We start from the raw sequence: 15805 nt of genomic DNA, 5'->3' as shown, positions 1-15805 counted from the left end.
CATAAAATGTGCTGCATACATCTGAATATTTGGGTTGAACTGTTCTGGAACGTTGTTGTAAATACAACTAGGCATGACGAAGCGGATATCTTCCTCTTTTGGAAGGCCAAACAAAGTAGTTTCGCTTTCACAACGAAGCACACAGCGTCTTTACGACATGGCGGCGGAAACAACAAAACTACATCGAGAATAAAAGTTACGCCTTCTTTTTTTGCGTGAACATTTGGGCGGCGTTATGTAAATCTTCCCACATAGTGAGGTAGAAATGTGTGGGCGTGTTAGAACGAGCCGTTTTAGGAGGGCGTGGCTGACTCTTAACTTTTATAAAGAATATCTCTTTGGATTTGAGACTTTAGTCTTTGCAACTTTACAGATCTTCTTTATGCACCAAGAGCTTGTAACACTCCAAAGAGAAAGGAAAAATTGAAATCGCATCATATGACCCCTTTAAAGAGCACTGTAGAACTTGCCGATTACAAGCAAATCTTTAATATGCTAAAAAATATATGCTATTATGCTGAAACCCAAATTTTTGTTATGTCTGTTTGCATCTGTGTTGAAATCGAAATCATCTGAGACTCATTCTGAGAAAAAAATAGCAATTTGGTGAAGCTCCCTTGAACGGAAGCTCGGTTCAAGTGTCACAAAGCCAGTCGACATTCATTGTCTAAAGCAGTGTGTTTTTAAGAATACAGAGCCTATGTTCCTCACCTCAGTTTTGTTCTCATGGCTGTCAGGGAATATAGAGTCATTCACACATGTTGAGGAGGAGCAGTGGAGCTCACAGCTTGTCAGAGCGCTGTGTTTGTTCACTGATGTGTAAGTGTGCTGGACGTGAAACATGGCCTCTGTCACACTGCCCTTTCCAGCTGTCAACCCCCCTTCAGCCTCTCGTGCAAGTGTGTGTGTGTATGATGTGTGTGTGTGTTGTACTGTTTTTGTTTACACCTTGAGCTTCCAGCAAAATAGCCTATTTATGTTTGTTTAAGTGTTGTCATGTGACAGAAGCTTTCACAGTTGTGTTTGTTGGCATGTTCGGGTAATTATTTTGTGTGTATGCAAAAACGACACGTTTTGTCCTGTTAAATCAAAGAGTTAAAAAATCTAAACAAGCATATCGGTTTTCCTATGTTAAAGCAGTGATCTTTCGTCACCAAACCTCAGCTCACCATCTGAGATGACACTATATGTGGAAATATTGTGAAGAATGACTTCGCTTTAAATGCATGAGTTGTCTGTGGGATGCTTTCTCCTCATTGCATCATGTGTTTGTACTTGTTTAGCATGCAACATGGCTGTGTTCACTTAAACACCTCAGCCAGACAGTGAGAAAAAAAACTAGTGCAATAAAGCTTCTTTTCATTTTAATTAGGAAAACCGCTGGGCCGTAGCACTTCTGCAGTGACTTCTGTAGACTGATGCCTTTGCTGCCACTGTGTTCATGCAGCGGTTCATATTAGCGTTCGCACAATTACTCATTTATAATAGTCGTCCAGAAAAGTTGTCTTTGTAGTTGGCGGGTCATTGTTTACCTCATGTAAATGACTCACAACATGGAGTACAGAATCAGAGGTCTTTGCTGTTAAAATTTGTATTGATGTTAGGTGTGTTATTAACAGTGTTGGGAAGGTTACTTTGGAAATGTAATAGGTTACAGATTATAAGTTACCCTATTTAAAATGTAATAGTAGTGTAACTTTTTCAATTACTTTATTAAAGTAATGTAACTGATTACTTTTGATTACTTTTTGATTACTTTTCTAAATTTCTAATGAATGTTTATTTGCAACTGTTAATCATTTTCAAACATTTACACCATGCAGGGTTAACCTTACAGTAGTGCTCAACACTGTCAGACTTTCAAAATCCTTCATCACTTGAATTAAGATGATCAAATTTGAACACATCCACCACAAAATCAGACTTTAGTACCGCCTTTTACTTTGAGATTGATCTGAAGTTCAATGCAGATTTAAAATCATAAGAAATAGTTTACTGATACTGTTTTTGAAACCAAATCTTTGCATAACTACAGGAAACACTGCATTTAACAATGGTTTTTCAAATGTAATCCCCTTTGTAATTGTTAACATTTTCATAAGTAACTGTAATTTAATTACACATTTTTTCTTAGTAACTGTAACTGATTACAGTTACATTTATTTTGTAATTAAATTACGTAACGCCGTTACATGTAACTAGTTACTCCCCAACACTGGTTATTAAAGAGAATGTCTATGTACGCTTGTGTTCTCAGAAACAATGCAAAATCAATCATTTAGTCTCATTTGCTTATAGTTTTTGTGAGCCTCTGGGAGACACTTGATTAATTTAAAGGCAGTTTACAGGTGTTTTGGCTTGTAAGTCAATGGCGTGACAGCATTAATTTATTAATACCTTAAAAATGCATTTCACATATACACATATACACTTGGATACACCTCTTCTATGATGAGCATTGTTGTGAGATGGAGGGGGAGATCAGCTCTAATAATACAAATAATACTGATTAATGAGCCTACTCTTTACATTCTTCTAAAAATGTATCAGCATAGTTAAAATAATTTCAGAAAAATCTGATATTAGTATAGATCTACATGTTGTTTAGATAGCCAGTGTCTATGGTAACATCCTAAACCGTAAAATGGCTGTAAAAGACACCATTAAAATAACTTTACAGTTCAAATATGGCAAGTTTTGACAAAAACAGAAAGGTTTAAAATTATAAACCTCACATTTCAGCCTTTAATCCATTTTCTAAGAAAAGGGATTAGTCAAAATCATAAAAGATTATGTATTTTATATATAATTGGTATGGACAAAAATGGCAGATGGGCTGAATGGAAATGGCCAGTTAACTCACAGTAGGGAGTGCTTACAAAAAAAGAAGAAATACAATGATTTCCCCAGGTACCACTGTTCATGAAGCAGTGCTGTGCTTATAAACACCACTGTATTAAGCATTATACATACACGGACAACTTTTTAAAAAATCCTCAGATTTGCATGAATCATCTGAATGGAATATTTCAATGTCAGTACAAAGAATTCACAGAAATGATGGCGAGTTTGCAGATATGATAAGAAAAGAATCACAACATCAGAGGACCCCAGCAGATCCTTATCACTGTCTTCAATGTCAGTAAATCGCTTTCGACATCAGACTATTTCACCTTAACAAGTCTAGGTTAGTTCAGATTGTAAAATATCATGTGGTACGATTCCCAAAAAACGGAATACAGTACATACTTCTGTACATTCACATGTATTCAGGGTGCAAGTAAAAGATGTTATTATTTTTTCACTTGATGGTTACATGCATCACATGACATTTTTAGTCATTAAACTGAAACTTTTTTTGAATATGGTATAGATGGGGTTTTTTTTCCTCAAAACCATATGAAATCAACATGAATACATACAATGCACAGTATATTTTAAAAGATTTTTCTGTTTCTTCATTGTGGACACTCATATAAATCATTTGCCTTTGTATGTGAACTCGTCAAATGAATGAAGGAACCCTGAATGAACTGTTTTCAATGTTTGCACTGTGTACAGAATGGTCTTATATTTGTGTGTGTGTGCACTGATCTTCAGTTTTACTTTATTTAGTTTTTTGTGTGTATTTCCACATATAATTGGCCATTACAGTCTACTTTACCTGCAAAATAGTATATGTCTGAACTAGTCTTGTCAAAAGTACCGACGTTGGTACCAGTCGGTACTGAAATTTTAAAAATGTGATAATGCGACCCCCCCCCCCCCCCCTTGCGATGTCAGTGCGTCGGTACTTTTGACAACACTTGTCAGAACGACACACTACAACTTTGGAGCAACAGACAATTTGTCTGTTCTCACTAAGCATAAAGATCCTGACATATAGTCAGGACACAGTCAATAAAAAAAATGTGTTCTTTTATTTAATTATTTATTTATTTGGCCTCACCAGTGCAATGCTGCAGAAACAGAAACCAAACCATTAACAAAATGTTGCTCATTCTTTGCTGGTTGGTTGGGACAAAAACTCTTTTCGATGGAAGAGGTAGCTTTTAGCTGTTTTTTAGCTGGTTAGGACACACTGTTATTCATATCCACATGCTCATCGACATCAACCTTCTTTTGCTTTTAATCATAGAAGAAAACCCCTGACATTAGGGTTTAATACTTTCTGTGACCTTTGATCCCACCCCAGGGGCATTATGGATTCTTAAAGAGGATAAAACCCTCTGTATATTCTCTCCCCTCACATACCAACAGCTTATCTCTCCCCATGTCAAACATGTTCCTGGTTCATTTCCATGAGAAGGAAGCTACGCCACTGTGACCAAATTACACCGTGCACTGGCAGATATGGTTATTTTAAAGTGGGACGGGACGAGTGTAAATACACTCTTACTGCTGTTAACACCCAGCCACTTTTCCCCACCGGCCCCATCCCTTGCTCGCTCTCTTCGTCTCCTTCCACCCACCCGCTTCTCCTTCACGTCACCCCAGCCTATCACTGTGGAGCAGTGGTCTGTGAAGAAATTCCCGATATCTAAATTTACACACTGTATCAATCTTGTTTAATAGACTGGAAAGCTTATTGCTCCGGTGCTGGGTGGCAAGAGAGGGCAGCGCTGATAAATTGTGCCGTCCCTGCGACAGCCGCCCGTGATGTATAATGAAATATTTATGATTTATCCCAGCTAATAAACTGAAATGAAGAGCCTGATGTATGGGAACAGATGGGCCCTCTATTGATGCCGTGCTCCTCGCTGGAGATAGAGAGAGAGAGGGACGGTGGGAGAGAGGCGAAGAGAAAAAAAATGATGAAATGCTGTATGTTTTAGAGCTTTATTAAAAATTTATTGGAAAAAAGGCAGTTGTTTTTCTATGTACACTTTGTATACAAAACTAATATATATAGTTGTATACTAACTAATATGGCAAGTATACTGGACTGACACTGTTCACATCAGCCATGACTCATTTATTGCAATAGCAATGTCCAATAACAGCCGGCTTTCTAAGTAATTAAATTTAGTCATGTGATATTAATTTCAATCATGACTAGGGATGGGTATCGTTTACATTTTATCGATACTGATACCGATATGCATCTGACACTGGTGTCGCTTAGTTTTGTAACGTGAGTTTCACTTTTGCCGCCATAACTGATTGCACGCAAACACACAGCTTGGATATCACAAGCACGTCGAGCAAACGTCGATCACATCATTCAGTGAAGGAAAATGACAAGCAGCAGCTTCTAATTCGCCATTAACATCGAAGTATATGGAGATAAAACAACGCAAGTATCGATAACAGTATCGTTTGTCCTGAAGCTTATCGGTGGTCCGGTATTGACCCAATTACGTACCGGTCCAAAAAAATACCGGTTCTCGGTACCCATCCCTAATCATGACTGAAGATTTTAGCATGGTGATGGATATCACCAAAATGTCAGCCAAATAGCATGTATGTTCTGCACCTGCGTGAAAGGAAATAACTCTCCAAACCAGCAGATGGCAGTAGTCTGTATACTGTATGTCATTCAAAAGGGGAAACCAGAAGAGCTAAGACTGCGGATATACAAATTGTACTTGTTTTCACACCACTCTCATTTGAGTTTCGTTTGCTCTGATTCATCAGTTTCGTTTTTCTCCTCATGCACTGGTTCGCTAAGCTGAACAGACAGACAGAGTGATCTCTCCCACCAACGGACTCCACCACCAATTCAACATGCCCAATTGGCCAAAAAGCCATTGATGGGGGTGAGATTAGTGCAAACAGTACAAACCAAGTGGCCTGATATTGGCTGACAGCCGACCATTGTGTCACAGCCTCAACATTTAAAGTAAGGTTTCAACTCCCACTGCCCGTTTGGACACCTCAGTTTAATGAGTTGAAGGAAGTATGAATGAAACTAGACATTTTCTAAATAAAAATGTGTGTTTGCCTGTGTAAAACTCCCTAACACAATGCTAGGGTATGGTGGGTGTTGCCAAAGTGATGGTAAGCAGTTGCTAGGGTGTTTTGGATGGTTTTTAGGAGGTAACTTATTGGAACAGCGTCAAAAATGTCCACCCACAAGGCTCTATGATATTCATAAGTAATAATGATAGGGATGTTTCCTTTAAGAAGGGAATGGAAGCATTGCAGCAATAAAGGATGAAAGCTAACTAAAGTTTGTAACATTTGTTGGGTGCTGATATATGGACTGACCATGTGGATGTGACTCCTATCTCACTCTTCAACTAGTTTTCATCTCCAACCAGTCACAGCCTATGTCTAGTTCCCCCTGCCCTGCCAACTTAACCAGCCCCTCCCACACACTCATACACTATAACCCATGACTTATCATCCTTAACCTTCACACACCTCACACCCATGCGCTCTCGTTTCTCATCTCCCCTTCGCCACAGCTGGGGCTTAGCACTCAATAATGATCCACACTGGACATCCAACACCTTTGCCCAATGTTCTTTCCTCCTTTTCTTTCACACTCAGTCACTCACCTGCTATGAACTATTTCCTGTCGCTTCATGGTCCTGCCGCAGCTGAGCCCCAACACTTGATGAGTAGTCTCTTTGTCTCTGCTCTGCTAAAGAGATTGGAAGAGATTCTGACTAGTGATGACTTGTACTTTTCAAAATCAATCTGAAAACTTTGGCCTTTCATCAGGGTGTGTGTTAAAGTGGAGGCTAACACCTTGTCCTAACCAGGCACATCATGATAAAGCAACAAGTTAAAGGTTCCATCTTTTTGATGTTATTCTGAGATTATCCCAACCAGCAGTGTCTGCGACAAGCCATGGACAACTTTGTCAGTTGCTTGGTTTAATTTCCGGTAAACTAATATGTCTACTTGCTTACTACGTAGTAGGGCTGTGCAAAAAATCGAATGCAATTTTCAGGCGCATCTCGTCAGTAAAGCCGCTTCTGGTGATTAGTAGTAAATCTCTTTTTCTTTACTTCTGGCTTTACTGACGAGATTCGCATGAAAATCGCATTTGATTTTTTGCCCAGCCCAACTACGTAGTATACAAAAAGTAATATGGCCAATTAGTCCAAATGTGCAGTATTCATGAAATAATTAGCAAAAAATACCCAGATGACCTACTGGGTCTGCCAAAATTGTGTATTGTGTTTCATTAAGCTACTGGAGAGGAGTTGTCATCTTTGTTAAATGGTGAAGTACCGCATTCTCTGAGCTAGTACTTTTGGATACAACTTATGGCGGTATCCTTAAATTGTTACGTAGTAGGCTGGTGTCAAGGCCACACCATTAATGGTCTTGCAAAAACGTGCATCGTGGCCACAAATGTGCTATTTATAAGTTTCTTGGACTTCACAGAAACATGCAAGCAAAGGCCACAAAACCACAAGTCCACATTAATTTCAGCTGATTTCAGCTCCACATAGCTGTACATCAAACATAAAATAAGTTTTGATTGGCTTTGCTTTGTCACGTTGTAGCACTGTTTCGCTTTCAGTGAAGAAACTTGATGCTGGAAACTTTCACCTGGTTTGGATAGGGTGTACCCCACACTGCTCCTGCTGCTGATGGCTGCTGTGTGTTTGTGTGTTATGGGGTGGTAATTAAGCAGTCTCCAGCTGAGCAGCTCTGTGCAATTGGTTTTTAAGATTGCAAGCAGAAGATCTTGAGCCTGACTCCAGGCTATTATTAGAGCTCAGCAGAGGACAACATGCAGCAACCACATGCACACAACCCTCATATACTTAGTATTGCCCCCTTTCGCAGCTGTAGTAGGAGGATGTAGTCTATACAACCATTTGCCTCACTGTTTGAGCCTCATATTTGACTATTCAGTGATTAGTAGAGGCGCAGACCCCCATTAAACCAGAGAGCGGTGTGGTGGCAGGTGTAACTCGAAGGGCTCTCTGACCGCTCTGGGTGCTCTTTCAGGTGACTCTACAGAGATGGCATGTACTGGATCATGGGCCGCACATCAGTGGACATCATCAAGAGTGGAGGATACAAGATCAGTGCACTAGATGTGGAGAGACATCTGCTAGCCCACCCAGATATCACAGGTACACAAGCGTTCACGCAGATACGCATGTACATATGAACAGGGGAATTAATATACACTGTTTCTTCTTTTTTTAGATGTGGCTGTGATTGGTGCTCCAGACCCCACCTGGGGTCAGAAGGTCACTGCAGTTGTGCAGTTGAAGAAGGGGAAGACTTTGACTCTGTCACAGCTAAAGGCCTGGGCCAGGTAACTCATATCCTCACTGAACCAGACTGTAGTTTAGAATAAAGTTCGGTCCACACTGCAGTTTATTCAAACCACTAAGGGGCTGTTCACAGAGAACAAATTCTTGCTTTTAAAATGTGAGACATACTCAGAAAAAGTAGAAGAGTGCAGAGCAGAAGGCAGTGGAGACATGGACCATCGAAAACATTTTTAAATAACGGAATAAAACAGAACTATCCAAACACCATGTTTAAAGGTACTATCAAGATACAACCACTATAAATTTATATTTGCTGATATATATATATATATTTTTTTTTTTTGCTATACTTTCCCCACACCCCAGTCTTGCCTGATTGGTAAAAAGTTTCGAAATGAGGGGAGATAAAACTTATCTTGCCTCATGAATATTAATAACGTCACAATCCCAGCAGTCCTGACTGATTGTCTCAAAGGCAAGATTTATTAAATAGGTGCTAGCTAGGGCTGTGGGATAAAACGATAACAATAATTATCACAATATACTGTATTTTTCCCTTGATACAACGATAAATGATGTTTTATTAACAAGGTTCGGGAGGAGCGCGTCAGATACTTAGCCTAATTAACACAGGTGGAGCGCACTCAAGTTAATCAACACCATGGTATAAATACTGCTGACTTACCTCTATCCATTGACGGTTTATCAGCATCTTGGTTCGCTCATCTACAACCATGTCGCAAAGACAAACCCCCTCGTCTGAAGACGAATCCAACTCTCCTCCGGTCCCATCGCAGCAACCAGCCGGCCCTAAGACCACTCCTCCTCGGCTTGGCACCGCAATCGAGCCCCAGGCCCCATCTCGCGGACACTGTACGGCTCGAGCAGCCACTCGCCTCCCAAGACACCTATGCCTACCCTCGCCACCTCTGGCAAGAACCCCAGTCGACTCCCCGGCGTCCTCCTATCGTTCGGCCAGGCCAACGATTCAGCCAATAGGAAAGTGGACTGTGTTGAGTCTGAGGCAAGCGCTGACCAAATCCGACGTCCAGCCTTCACGCAAGTTAAACAAAGCAGAATTATATGACTTGTACACGAATCTGCATCTAACTAACCTCTCTCCCGAGTCCACCCCAAAGAAGGGCAAAAGGCAAGACAAACCTCCAGATACGCCTCCACCGTCTTCCTCCTGCGCAAGGCCCAGCTCTCCGCGATTATCAAGCAGCGACATCAGGCCGTCAGCAAGCCTGGGCCGCATCCCGGATCCCGCTGCCGCAAGGGTGCATGCGACACCGGCCGCAGCTCAGCCTCTCACCGCAGCTTCTACTTCAACAACGCCAGGGCCCGTAACTCAAGCAAGCACTTGGCCGCCTCCGCCGCCAATCACAGCCCCGCCGCATGCCACTTTCAGCTCAGACCTCGCAGCCCAAGCAAGCGCTTGGCCGCACTGGCCATCGAACACAGCCCCGCCGCCCGCCACCTTCAGTTCGGGGCCCGCAGCCCAAGCAAGCGCTTGGCCACACTAGCTGTCACACACAGCCCCGCCGCCCCTTCCAGCTCTTGGCCCACGGCACAAGCAAGCGCTTAAAAGCAGGCGCATTTTACCATGGTAGTGAGGTGCTAATAAGTGTGGTTTTACCTTTGGTTAACATGATCTAATTGTGTGATACTATAGGTGACCAATGTGCTTCTTTTTTTTTTTAAAGTAGTCCTAACTCAAACAGTCAGAATATTAAAATTTTACCCTATAGATATGAGGTTATTACAGTTTATACAGATGTAACATTTTCTGTTAATGAACATAAATTTGCATCTGCATCATGCCATCAAAGTCAGGGAACACAAACCTATTTCATGATTTGAAACAATATCACCCATTAGAACATGCAGAAACTAAGAAATTAATTTCCTATTAAGATATTTTATATTTTAAGGAAAAACCACTGAAAAAAGATATTACTTAAGTTTACTCATGCATATTTTAATATAGAAAAAAATATTTTATTATTATAAATGTTTTGAATGTTGTACCTTTGATTTGTGAAATATTCCCGTTTGTCATGTTCTGACAAAAAAAAAAAAACTCAGAAGAAATCTGCCTTTAAGCTTGAAAGAAAGAAATATTTGACATTTATCATGATAATTATCGATATTGACTGATATGAAGAAATGTATGACCAGTGTGACGGTCTTGCCTGGGCGGTCTGCCTTCTGCACAATGGAGACAGTGTGTGTAATAGGGTTTCACTGATTCAGAGAAAGAATAAACCATTTCCACAGCAATGTTTCGTTAACTCTGCTCTGTTTATTTGAAAACAGTTCTCTTTTTTTTTATTCTGTCACTTAAATTCTTTTTAACTTTGTGATCGTATAGTGTTTCAGTTGTAACAGGTTGAATATAGATGACACACACATTTTCAATTAATTATAAATCACAAATCAATGAATGAAGATCCTCAATGAAATACAGAGCAATACAATTAAACTCACAGTTAAGGGAAACATCCCCACCTAGCGGAGAACTTGAGTAACTCATTTTGAATAAAGCAATTTAACACAAATATTTAACAACATACCTGCACAATGGAGACAGTGTGTGTAATAGGGTTTCACTGATTCAGAGAAAGAATAAACCATTTCCACAGCAATGTTTCGTTAACTCTGCTCTGTTTATTTGAAAACAGTTCTCTTTTTTTTTATTCTGTCACTTAAATTCTTATTACAGGGTCAACTGTATCCGGAACAGGATTATTGTCTACTTGTGGAGATGGAAAGACTGGCGTAACCAAGGAGTGCTGTTTGGACATCTGATCTAACTCATCGCCAGGAGGTAATCCATCATCCAACAAATGTGGAATGTCACTGGCCTGTTCAGTGGATACAGAGCTGTCACAGGTAACAGAGTCTGCCTTTGAGTTGGATTTCTGGACATCCAAAGAATACTGAACTTCAGACAAAGCCTCTGAGTCAGTGTCATTTTCAGGGCAGTTGGGCTGATCAGACTGCATAACCCAATGAGCTGTTCTTGTATCACTGTCGGGATGATCAGGCAAGTCTGAGGTCGAATCTATTGAATGAGACTGAGATGGTAAAGCGGTTCCATCATCTTTGTACAGAAAGTTAACAGGGAGCAAAAGATTCCTGTGCACAGTTTTTTCTCTGCCTGTTTCGGTGTCTCTTATCCGATAGACATTAATCGGTGACCTTACTGACATCACTTCGTAGAGATTGGACTCCCACTTATCTGCAATTTTCCGTTTGCCACGCTCACCTCGATTCGCCAGAAGGACTCTGTCACCAACAGTCAAAGGTGATCCCTTCACTTTCCGATTGTAGATCTTTGCATGCCGAGCTTGCTCAGTAGAACTGTGCTTCTGTGCAATTTTTGCAGCTTCGCCAAAGTCACTTTTAAGCCTGGATACGTAATCTGAATACTTCACAACAGTATCATCCCTGAGAACATGTTGAAACATCACATCGATGGGAAGACGTGGGACTCTCCCGAACATCAGATAGAAAGGCGCAAAGCCTGTGGTCTCGTGAACGGTGCAGTTATAACAGAATGTCAGCATTTGCAAAGACTGCGGCCACTTGGCTTTGGACTGGGGAGGTAAGGATCTTATCATGTTCCCTAAGGTTCTGTTGAAGCGTTCGGTGATTCCGTTTCCCATAGGGTGGTAAGGAGTGGTATGTGATTTCTTAATACCTGCCATATACAGCAACTCCTTCATCAATTTGCTCTCAAAACTCGGACCTTGATCCGAATGCACACGCCTAGGGAATCCGTAAACACAGAAGAGACCGTTCCATAAGTGATGAGCAACCTGTTTCGCAGACTGGTTTTTACAGGGAAAAGCATAGGCTAATTTGGTGAAATGGTCGGTTGCTACCAGAACATCCACACTCCTGTGCACAGGTATTATCATTTTACATCCGTAAACACAGACGGACAAATCATACATCGCCGTTGGTGTGACTCGATGACCACCACATCCAATAATCACGACATCATCAGCAGAATACTTTGACAATGTAGAAGTGCTTGCCAACAACTTAGCTTCAGCTGCCTCACTGAGAGTGCAGGCCATACGTGCAACTTACCCACAGCAATGCTTCGTTAACTCTGCTGTGGGCGGTCCCTACTCCACACGCTAAATCACATCACGCACCACATAGATGGCGCTGTCCCCATTTATGCAATAATTTAACATACCTTTTCACTCCGTTACACCAGCACATTTGTAGCTCTGTCAACACTAAATTGTGTGTGATTTTATTTTATTGATTTTTTGTAAAACTCACAGAACAGCTCAACATCTGAGCTCTCCTTCTACAGCTCCCCTACAGGTCAGAATGCGATATGACCGGACCAAAATTTTCTAGTGTCAATCAGCATCTAGCAAGACACACTTGAACTTACTCAAAAAAGAAAAAATAGGCAGGTGATGAAATGTTGCTGAAATGCACCAGTAGCCTTGTTGCAAGTAGTTTATTGTGGTGTTTTTTGGGCTTGCGTCAGCGTGCGTGTAGCATGTTGAGTCAGATGTCGAGTTGGAATCCCTCAGGACATGCATTAGACTCAAGAGGATTTTTAAAAGCCTCTGTATAAATAACAATAGACACACGTAGACACAAACTCATGGACAAGAACTCATTTAGGAGCATGCTGCAAGAACAGATGTGGTTTTTGTGGGTGAAGGGGTGGAGAAAGAAACCGATGATGGTGAGAAGAAAGAAACAGCGTCTGGTGGGTTCAGTTTAGCATTGCCTGTTTTTTTTATACCTCATTCTCTCTCGCTTTTTTTAAATGTCACTTTTGTTGCCCAAATGTACCATTTTTGCCTGAATGTAAGTTCTGTCAGAAGACACATGTCCCTTTACAGGAAGTAGCTCAGGGCATTTACTTTCTCTATGTGTGTGTGAGCTCCATATGTTGTGGGGGTGTTGGCAGCAGTGCTGTGCCCTGCTGGTGCGATGCTGTGTGTGTTTTTAGAGGTGGCCCTTCTGACCTGTCCCAGCCCCTCCAGCATGAGCAACATGCACAGAGAAAGAGAGAGATGCTCACTCCCCAGTGCTGTAACTCCAGCTTTCATTCTGTGTAACCATCACTCTATATATGTCATAAGGCATAGAAAGACAGGAAATTATGTGTTGAAAGTGACACAAACACTGCACACAGACACACACAGAAAGAGAATGCGGCTACAGTAAAGAATAGAATATTCAAGAGCGAGAAGTGCCATTCAGAATTTTCAAACCACTGCAGGGAAGAGAAAAAAGAGAGGGAGGGAAAGAAAAGAGGAGGCATTAACAGAGAGACACCTTGCTGGAAGGGACTTAGAAGAAAACAGAATAAAAAATCTTTTCGCACACACAAAAAAATGTAAGATGATAGAAACGGCTCCAGGCCTGTAGACAACCGCAAGAGTCAGGCAAGAATGCAAAACATTTAATTAGCTCAACGCTCCACTTTGCCTTTTAGTATTTGTTTTTATTTCACGCTGATTTCATTGTTTGTGGAATTAATCGAATTCCACATATCTGGCAGCGTTTTATACAATAGAAGTTCCAAAGAGAATAAGGCGGCTTTGTTAAAAGATATGCAAGAGTTTTTTTTTTTGGGCATTTTATGTATTTATGTGTGTATTTCACTTGTGACGTTTCACATCTGCACAAAATCATTAGAGTCTTTGCTTTGCCTGGAGACATTTTCACCACATGTTCCATATAAAACAACATGAAGCATTAAATTATGACACATCCTTTATTTCCTTCCACTCCTAGAATTGAATTTTATTTTATTTTTTTCCGTGATTTTGCCATCTACAACAAAATTTACAGAACTTAAGATTTCGTTATTCAGTCTTGAAAAAGGTCCGAAGCATGGTCTACGTAAGTACATTTGTACAAATGCTACTAGTTATGAAAGCTTGATTTCATGTTTCGTTATAACATGATGCAAGTAAATGTTGCATTTTCAGGGGTTCTAGGCAGGTATTAGAGAAAATGTTTTGTCTATGGTCAGTTTCACAAGGTCTCCAGCTCATTGATCACCAATAAATTAATTCAGACATCGCATTTGTGATGAATCTTAGCTTCTGACGGAATTCAAATTCTTGTTTGACTAATTATTTCTGACACTAACGCTGTTAGCTAGAATGTATATCACACCATCTGCCGCGGGCTTACCCAGGATCTCATTGGGGACTATCTAACAAACAACAATTGTGAAAGGACAGCTGAAATCCACAATTTCTTATTTCATGGGGTCTTTAAGTTGGTCTTCTCTTTTGGTTTCTTCTCTCAGAGAGCACATGGCTCCATACACCATTCCCACAGGGCTGATCCTTGTGGAAGAAATGCCCAGAAACCAGATGGGCAAGGTGAATAAGAAGGACCTTATCCAAGATCAGTCTTCATAGTAATGGGAGTCTTAACCACAGTCTCAAGAACTGTGGCTGGATCTGATCTTCGAAAGAAAAAAGATTGTGACATCTCCTCACTGAACAGTAGATGGCAGTGTGATTGATTAGACATATCCACAGTGCAAAGCACTGCATTGTTATTTATACTGCTCTTTTTGGTGCTTTATTTACCAGGTAATAGAAGGGTGTTTACAAATGTGTTTTTTAAATGTAAGCTATATTTAAAATAAGACAATGTAATCTATATTTAAAATATGGTAATAATCTGACTTGCCTAAACTGAAGAAAGTTTGACCGTGTACACATTTTAAAAGAGATTAAGAAAGTAACATGTCTGTTTAAAATAAAGCAATTAAATATTTTTAAATGAAATTCTGAAATAAATTAATTTGTTTTGATCAGTGATGTTTTCTTCATGTGATATAAGTGTTTGTGTGCATATGTGTGTGTGCAGCTGTGTGTACACAGGTGTGCGGTCAGGCCCAAAGGCAGTGTGGGCTTGTGGAGAAGGAAGTGATTACAGCACAGATGGGTCCTCTCTTCTCGCGTCCCCTCTATTTCACTGATAGTGCATCTACAGATAAGGCCATTGTATTGGTCTGTGAGAGAACAAGTGTCGTGGTTTCTTGACGAATCACTGTTAGGAATCCCTTACTGTCTTATCCTGTGAATCTCAGGTGAGTCTGTAGGTGTGCATTTCTGTGCCGTATACCATTGGTTGAACAAGAAGCTGGTATGTTGGATTGCAGAAATGCAATATTTTTAAAGCATCACATAGTTTCATTTTTCAGGGAAATCTACATCATAATGGCTTGCTTACAGTTACTTTAAATATTAACTTGCTTTTCTGCAAAGCTCACTTTAATTTGTTCTGTATCATCAAATGTGATGTTATGGTGCCTTGGACATCCAATTGAAAAGGGTTGCATATCTGTTCTGATCTGGTCGCATACAACAGTGAGAAACAATGCTGAATAAAAATAATAAAATCCAACTAAGCATATCATCACACATAATTAGGATATCAAAATAAACAGGGGTTTTCAGATTCCCATATCTTTTGTTGCTGACGTCAAAGGATGTGCTTCCAAACAAACTCTACAGTATTTTGGCATTTATATTCATCTGTCACCGGTAGTAGCTAGCCAGATTAGGCAAATTCCAACACAGACTTCAGTTCAGTGAGATCTT

At 40.4% G+C, this 15805-nt stretch overlaps 1 pseudogene; it reads left to right on the top strand.

The window, feature by feature from the left end:
• LOC107717903 (acyl-CoA synthetase family member 3, mitochondrial-like) overlaps positions 1 to 14611 on the top strand; it is a 59852-nt pseudogene extending 45241 nt beyond the window's left edge.
• The last annotated feature ends 1194 nt before the right edge of the window (positions 14612 to 15805 follow it).

Source organism: Sinocyclocheilus rhinocerous, unplaced genomic scaffold (assembly GCF_001515625.1).
Source record: "Sinocyclocheilus rhinocerous isolate Xijiao unplaced genomic scaffold, SAMN03320098_v1.1 scaffold5992, whole genome shotgun sequence".
Classification (NCBI taxonomy): domain Eukaryota; kingdom Metazoa; phylum Chordata; class Actinopteri; order Cypriniformes; family Cyprinidae; genus Sinocyclocheilus; species Sinocyclocheilus rhinocerous.
Note: the sequence above shows the minus strand (reverse complement) of the source record. Positions and strands in the feature narration are given on the sequence as shown.